This window comes from Euprymna scolopes, chromosome 17, assembly GCF_053919585.1.
Source record: "Euprymna scolopes isolate OS-2025 chromosome 17, ASM5391958v1, whole genome shotgun sequence".
Taxonomy (NCBI): Eukaryota; Metazoa; Mollusca; class Cephalopoda; order Sepiida; family Sepiolidae; genus Euprymna; species Euprymna scolopes.
In genome coordinates this window covers 104,733,276-104,742,263 of record NC_136498.1, presented here as the reverse complement: position 1 = coordinate 104,742,263, position 8,988 = coordinate 104,733,276, and the positions used below count along the sequence as shown (strand labels likewise).

General features: G+C 36.1%; 1 pseudogene; it reads right to left on the bottom strand.

The window, feature by feature from the left end:
- Positions 1 to 8,636: 8,636 nt before the first annotated feature.
- LOC145297088 (5S ribosomal RNA) lies at positions 8,637 to 8,753 on the bottom strand (annotated as a pseudogene).
- Between the last annotated feature and the right edge of the window lie 235 nt (positions 8,754 to 8,988).

Genomic DNA, 8,988 nt, shown 5'->3' with positions numbered 1-8,988 from the left:
TAAATCCTATCCTCTGATGAGAAGGAAAGTATTTCTTCGAAACTCCGTGGATTAAGGGCTATCCACTTATTTAGTGTTTCCTTTTTAAAATTAAATATGTTTTTAACTCTTTTTCAAAGAGTTTTTTTAGCATGTTTTATTAACTACTTGTTCTTATATGTATATATAAAATTAAAAATAAATAAAAATAAATATATATAAATTGCAACGAAATATCAAAAGGGGAAAATAAGTAAAAATAGGAAGCCGAGGGATATTCCAAGATGTAATTTCAAAACAGGGAATCATTCAGTGTCCATGCTGTCCATATTGTTTTCATCGATAATAGCTTAAGATAGGTGGAAGGGAGACATAATAGAATCTACTATTTGTTTAATTCTATTTGTTGAATAGACTATAAGAGCTCATGAACAATTGTTTTTAATTAAATTAACGTTTTTAAGGTCGAAACCATGATCAAATTTCATAGTATGAGTTGAGGGTGTTGTTAGTTTTCATAACGCTGTTGTGTTTGTAAATTATCTTTTCTAGGTTTTGCTGGGTTTCCCCAATGTACATCTTATCACAATCCAGACAAGGGATGAATATACGCCATCTGAAACTGCAGACGTAGTGTTAGATTCAGTTGATGAAGTTATTGGGGTATATTAATATCTACTTTATTCAGTTTAAATGAGGATTATTAATAGTGTTAGTCGATAAAGCTAAATATCTCTTTATTATTGTGGTTAGAAGCAAAAAAGAGAAGTCTTACCGTGGGTGCTCAGCGAGTGAGTTCAGGCGAGGAAGAAAGAACAAACATGGCGGCCAGCATTTTTATCTCGTCCGTTGTCGCGTAATCTCGTGTGTGCGTGAAGATGGAAAGGATAAAACGCTGTTCATTTCTCGGTGCTGGGAGATTATTCCCGATCAGGCAGGAGAGAAGGCAACGAGAGAGTAGAGACAGAGGACTGTAGCGATAATCTTTCTGGATCATTCCGTTTGGGTATTTTTGAGGTGAATCCCCCCCATTATACCTATGCAGTCTACCAGCAACAAGGAATGAACCAGACTGGGATGAAATCAAGCAAAGCCTGTATACAGCGTTTGGTACAGATCCGTTTGTTGCATGCGACTTTACTCCAAGAAACAGTTGACGTGTACCTAGCCGACCTACGAAAGTTATCTGTACCGTTTAATGGTGTCAACAACAAGATATTAAGCTGTGCCTTTTTAGTAGGCTTACCCGAGGAGATCAGTAAACTGTTGCAGGCATCGTCATGAATTGATGAATTGATAACAGACGAGTTATTGGCCCGAGCTTGAAATATCTGTAAGGAACAGGAGCCAATCGCAGCAGCAGCTAGTATTCGAGATGCAACAGTCGAACCGCATGAAGCCAATATGGATTCTCTTCCAGGTAGTAATAAGCGTGCAAGCCCAGTGTGCTATAAATGTGGGGAGGCGAATCATTTTGCTAAGGAGTGCCGGAGTGATAGGAGGTGTGTATATCCACAAGCACATAGAAAAGTACAATGCTATCGCTGCTATAATTTTGGGTACATATCACACAAGCTAATTCGTGAATTGTCTTCTTTGCGATTTGCGTAAATCTGGAAAGCTTTTCTTCTTGAGTTTGTAATAAAATATATTGAGTACTGTAAAGTTTTGAGAGTGTGTCCAATGTATTTCAGTTCCATATCTAGATATTCGTTGCTTCATATTTTCAGTGCCCTAAGGCACAATTCAATTATAATGCCCATTTTTACTTTAGTGTTGCAGTGCGAATGGAAATCAATATATGTAATCGTTTTTATTGGTTTGTTTGCTGTGAACTTTATAACTTAATTTGTAATGTTATTTATGCGTAGAATATCTAGAAATGGTATAGAGTTATTGTTGTCTTGTTCGAAGATATATTTAATGTTGGGTTCTATTTTATTAGTTTTTTCAGTAATGTTTTCTATTTTGAACGATTTCTGAAGGAAAAGTAAGATATTGTTGCAGAGAATCGAAAGGTGACAGTGTCAATCGACCGTACAACCAATAAATTAGACACAAGGTAAAGAGATAACGGCAATAGCAAAGAGATGATAAATACAGATGATTGGTTAAAGACAGAAGATATCGTTTTTTTTTACCAAGAGAAAAAGGGTAAATTGTACAGCAATGAGAATTGTGAATCAGAATCGTTTGGAGTAAGACTGGACGTCTCATGGGGTTAAAATTTGTGCCTCAGGTTGATCCAGGTCGTGTAGCCGGGATCTGATGTTGTAAACTGGTACCCGGACGTCAACAGGCACTGGAACTAGTAGCTGAACGCCATTGTAGCTGGATGTCAATAAGCATTGGAACAGGTAGCTGGTCATAAGTGGGAACTGGAACGGGTAGTTGGGGGTCAGTTTGCAATGGAACAGGTAGCTGGACGTTGATGGGCACTGGAGCTGGTAGCTGGAAGCGCTTGAGCTTCAGGAGTCAACTGGGGTCGTTAGAGTTGCTGGCAACTACAGGAGTGAACTAGAGCTGCTGTAAAATAGAGCTGGAGGCTGCTGGAGTTGCTGGAGGCCGCCGTTGCAATTGAAGGAGTTAACTAGGTCTGCCGGAAGCTGAAGGAGTAAGCTGGAGTTGCTGGAGTCGCTGGAACTTGCAGGAGTCGCTGGGACTGCTGGAGTCTCTAGAAACTGCAGGAGTAAGCGGGGAGCAGATGGAGTCACTGGAAGCTGCAGGAACTGGAGTGACAGGGAGTGATGGGAGTCTCAAATGGTAGGCAGCAATAGAGAATGTGTATCACATTCCGGTAGTTTGTGAGTCGTCCTTAAAAGGACAATTTGAATTGCATTAATAGTGTGGTAGTTAGCTCTGAAAGGAGCTATTTGGGTACTGCGTTCAAGTAGGAGTTGGGAGTCTCCTAGCTCTCAAGCCAAACTAAAGAATTGCTGTGAAATCGCTGGCTTCATGGAAAGATGTTCATGCTACAGAAATTGACTTGATAAACAAACAAATGACTATTATCAATTTTAGGCCGGGTTTCTCACAGGCAAAAATGTCTGGAGTGCTTATTGCCTATAAATATATGAATCTCGGTATAAAATAAACGTCGTTTTGGATTAGTTTGCAAAAATTCAAGTTTTGCTTTTTTTCTTTGTTATTAAAAAATCATCGCTGCTTTTAGCACACATGATCCTGACGTATCGGTCACGTGTCTATCTCTCCCAACAGGCGTATTCGTGATTGTTTCGTTCTAATTTAAATAAAGAAAGCGGTAACATGACACTACGACAATATCATCTATGTCTGTAGTATGAGACATTTTAGGATCAGTTTTCATAAAATCTAAAAAAAAAAAAAAAAAAAAAAAAAAATCCAACAATCAGAATGAAACTCCATCAGGGAGATAACTACCCATAATGTAAGTTATCAAAAATAAAGTGCGTCATGTTAGTGCATAAAGTTGTAACATTAATTATGTTGTTAATTTGGGGAGGTAAGGAAGGTTATATATACATCATTTTATCTCTTTGATGAGAATTATTTGTAAAGGTATATGTGTATGAAGATTCTATTGTATTTAGGTTAAGCTGTTTTATTTTAGCATATACCGTATATTTCGGCATATAGGACGACCCTTAAAGTTAAAAAATCATCTTTAAAAGCCAATATTTCTGAAGATACCGGGTGTTGCAATCTCTAGCCTAGGTAAAACAAATATGGTTTCGTGATTTAGCAGTCGTCTTATACAACCGATATATAATCAGTTTATTAAAATGTACTCCAATTTTGTACCTCGTCTTATCTGACGGTCACCTTATATGCCAAAATATACGGTATATACATACATACATACATACATACATACATACATACATACATACATACATACATATATATATATATATATATATATATATGTATACGAGGTGCCTTTAAGTTTCCAAACATTTTGCATGGGCATTGACACGCTTACACTAGAGGACTTCCATTGGGCCTTTCAGAAGTTGCTGGGCCGATACAAGTGCATTGCAGCCGAAGAAGATTACTTCGAAGGGAACAAGAGTTTCATGTGTGTACTATCAATAGAAGTGCCCATACCAAAAATGTCTGGAAACTTATTTAAGGCACCTCGTAATTCTATTTATCAAACTCTGCAGAAATCAAAAGTTGGAAGCTATCCAAAATGGAATTCTGTCGACAAAAAGTAGACAAAGGACATTCTGCTAAAACGCAATATTTCCAGTTTCTCTAAAAGGTAGGTTCGGAATAATAAAAAAAGTAAAACAAACAATGAGACATGAACAATACTTTGTGATTTTTATTAGTGCCTTTGGAAAGCAAGAATACACATCTAGTTGAACTTATTTCACCTACTTGCTAGACAAGAAGGGCTGATCACTGACATATCATAATAACTAATATGGATGTTCGTTCATCGGAAAGACGAGGACCATCTGATCATCCTGAATGGATGATGGATTATATGCGTTGAATTGTGAAGCATGTTGCGCAATCACTAACTATTCCTCTCGTGGATCAGCACTGCTTGGTACTAGTGGCAAGAAGAAATCCAGGATGACTGGAACAATGCTGAGATAGAAAGCATATACGGCACCAGAAATTCTCAAATCGTCACCAACCAAGCTGAACGATGTTCAAACTCCGGTTATCTTACGAGAAACGGTGTGTCAACGAGATTATGCCATCGCCTATATAATAAATTACAGCAGACATTCCTCTCTGGACCAAAGTATCGTAGGTTTGCAACAACAGATGGCACATACAAATTCAACACATCTAGGCTAAAATCCACTCTCTTATGTAGCTTCCGAACACCATTTTAGACACATTAAGTCGTGATAATAAAATGCTACATTGCATCATATGAGCAACCTTATCACAATCGTAACTTCTTTGTAGGAAGGAATCCCTATTTTTCTCTCTAAATATTTAGTCTTCCCACTGCTACCAGTTGTCACCGGAACTAATTCTACATTTTCCATAGAATCTGCGATTACAGCGATCGTAACAGGCCCATAGATACATAAACCTACCATAATCTTTCCAATTTCCGATTCATAAATAATAAAGGCTCCCTTTTGAAAGTTCGTCCATTCTGATTGGCTGAAACCTGACAATTCTCATATTCCGGAATCCAGTTATTGACTTTAAAAGCGAATGCTTCCGAACATTAAGATATGGCGTCACTAAGACACATATTTTCCCCGCGTCAAGTTCATTTTATGTATAGGTCATTTCAGAGCTTCCAAATATTTGCGTCTTTTATATTAGGATTTCTCTTCAAAAAAACAAAAAACAAAAACAAAAAAAAAAACAACGCAATACGTAAGTGTATTTGTTAATTGTTCTGTCATGACGACGACGACGACGACTTCTTCGTCAAAACATAAACAAACTTACAGTTTCTTCGAGTTTTTTCTACGTGTACGTTTTTTAAAACATTAAACGCACTACGTGTACATTGGTGGTATTTCAAACCATCGCATTACACACACACACACACACACACACACACACACACACACACACACACACACACACACACACACACACACACACATATATATATGTATATATTGAAGATATATATATATACGTTTCTCCTACAAAATGCAAAGCACAATTGCGTTTTTTCTTATTATGCCCCCCCCAAAAAATACGGAAGTTTAATATGACTATATTGAAGCTGTTAGCTCCCAAACAGTTACGTTTTCTTTTAATTATTATACTGAAAAATATAACAAATACGGGAACTCACGAATACTAGACGAATGGCGGCGATCAGACTGGCCTTGGTGTTATCGAAGGTCTTGTTGGTGATGTTCTCGACGTATAACCAAATGAAGTAGTCCAACGGATTCAGGTTGGTGGAGGTGGGGAACAAGTAAGAGAAGGGAACAAAGTCATGTCACTCCTAAAGCTAAGCCTGGGTCTTTTTGGACTTGTTGGCCGGCGCCAAAACCTACTGTCACAATCAAGGTCTGCCAACGGGCAACTGATTGTACCAGGGGTTCACTACACACTGCAGCACACCCAGGTACACTTTGGTGTTGCCTTTCAAGCTGACTTCGAAAATGTGAGGCAGCATGATGTGGCCCTCACTTAAAACCACACCAAAAACCATAAAGACCATGAGTTGTACAGAGGCGCATCTCTGATCTCACTCGTTAAAAATTGCGTCATTTTCAGATATGATAGAAGGCAGCTATCGCTCTTGGGATTTGTACACAACTAGCCAAGTAGTAGATGGTCTGCAACAAATAAAGAAAACTGATTTTCAGCAAACGGAAACGGAATTATGTCGTCATTTCTAGAGGACAATTTTGTCGTTTCTCCCTTATATATATATATATATATATATATATATATATATATATATATATATATATATATATATATTATAGATAATAATATACCAAAGGTCTAAAAGAGCGAATTTTCTGTTAATGTATAAATATTTTAAGCGCTGTGCACGAAGTACCGAAAATATAAGATAAACTCGATAGGTGTATTTACCTAGAGCTATATTAATACAGAGATTAAAAGACCAATAATAGTTAAATTTTAAATCTGATTTAGTTTTGTTTCTCCTTTTGAAGCTGATTTATAATATATACACACACATATATATATATACATATATACACACATATATATATACACATACATATACATATATAAACATATATATTATATATACATATACATATATATACATACATATACATAAACATACATATATATACATATACATACATACAGTGTTGATCATATTTATTGGCACGGTAAAATAAAAGTTAAATTTTGTCTAATAAATTCTAAAAAAGGGATTAAATTAAAGAAAATAACAAAGTATATTATGTATTTTTAACTGGCCTTTCCGATGCAGCAATCGGATTTTAGAAAAAAAACAAATAACAAAGGAACAACAAACATAATTGCAAAAAACCCTTGTTCAAAATTATTGGCACGGCTTTGTTTTTCTTTTAGTATCAGTATAATATCAATCAATTTCCGGTTTACGTGCTTTCTGAACTTTTTTATAGCCATATTATGCTTGTTTAACGCTAATTCAGTGAATAATTTTTTTCAGATAATTTTTAGATAGCGATTTATTTAAACTATTATAAGTGACTAAATTATAATTTTCAATCGCCATGGTTAAAACTAAGGAACACAGCGAAGACGTCAGGAAGCTTGTTGTAGCATGCCATACCAATGGGGAGGGCTATGATAAGATTTCAAAGAAGCTAAACCTTCCCAAATCCACTGTTAGAGCCATAATAAACAAGTTCAAATCGTAAGGCCACGTTATGAGTTTAGAGGGTAGAGGGAGAAAAAGGATTCTTTCCCCAAGAGATGAACGGAAAATTGTTCGACAAGTAAAACAAAACCCAAGGATCTCTGTTGGGGAGATTGTTGATGAACAGAGCACCTCTGGAGTGAATGTATCTCGACATACAGTTGGTAGAGTTTTGAAGAGAGCTGGTTTAAAAGCATGTCGTCCGAGAAAGACACCCTTATTGAAGCCTATGCACCTGAAAGCAAGGCTAGCCTTTGCAAAACGTCATATTGATAAAGATGTCGCATTCTGGAAACGTGTTCTATGGACTGACGAAACGAAAATAGAGTTATTTGGCCATAATAAAGTGTCTTATATTTACAGAAAATCTGGCGAAGCTTTCCTGCCTAAGAACACTATACCCACAGTGAAGCACGGTGGAGGCAGTTTGATGTTTTGGGGATCCTTTGCTGCCTCTGGACCAGGGCGACTTGTTAAGGTCACAGGTAGCATAAAAAAGGAAGATTATGTTAAAATATTGGATGAAAACCTGAAAGACTCTGCTAAAGAGCTCTCACTTGGTCGTCGTTGGTGGTTCATGCAAGATAATGACCCAAAGCATTCGGCTAAACTGACTAAGAAATGGCTTGAGGACAATCATATTAATGTTTTGGAGTGGCCATCACAAAGCCCAGACCTTAATCCAATTGAAAATTTATGGAGAACATTAAAATTGAGGGTAATGCAAAGGAAGGCTAAGAATCTTATTCAATTGGAGGATTATTGTCAGGAAGAGTGGGCTAAAATTACTACTGAAGAGTGCAACAACTTGGGTGTAAACTATGAAAAGCGACTGAGGAAGGTAATCAAGGCCAAAGGCTATACAATTGATTATTAAATAAACCGTGCCAATAATTTTGAACAAGGGTTTTTTGCAATTATGTTTGTTGTTCCTTTGTTATTTATTTTTTCTAAAATCCGATTGCTGCATCGGAAAGGCCAGTTAAAAATACATAATATACTTTGTTATTTTCTTTAATTTAATCCCTTTTTTAGAATTTATTAGACAAAATTTAACTTTTATTTTACCGTGCCAATAAATATGATCATCACTGTATATATATACATATACATATACATACATATATATACATATACATATACATACATATATATACATATACATACATATATATATACATATATATGAAGGCTTCCTTCAGTCTTGACAGACTGCGCGTGAAATTTGTGTGGCAAGAGTTGCGCAATCTCCAACCACGCCTCTCCTGAGTCAACATTGTTGCATACCAGTGGCAAGTTGAGGCACAAGACGACTGGAAACAATGCCGAGATAAGCGGAGAGCACATACAGCGCCTAGAATTCCCAAATGGTCACCCATCTGGTATTAGCCAGGCTCAACATTGCTTAACTTTGGTGATCTGACGAGAACCGGTGTGTCAACGTGATTATGCCGTATACATATATATATACATACATATACATATACATACATATATATACATATGCATATACATACATATATATACATACATATACATATGCATACATATATATATACATACATACATATATATACATATACATACATATATATATACATATACATACATACATATACATATACATACATACATATATATATATATACATATACATACATATATATACATATACATACATACATATATATACA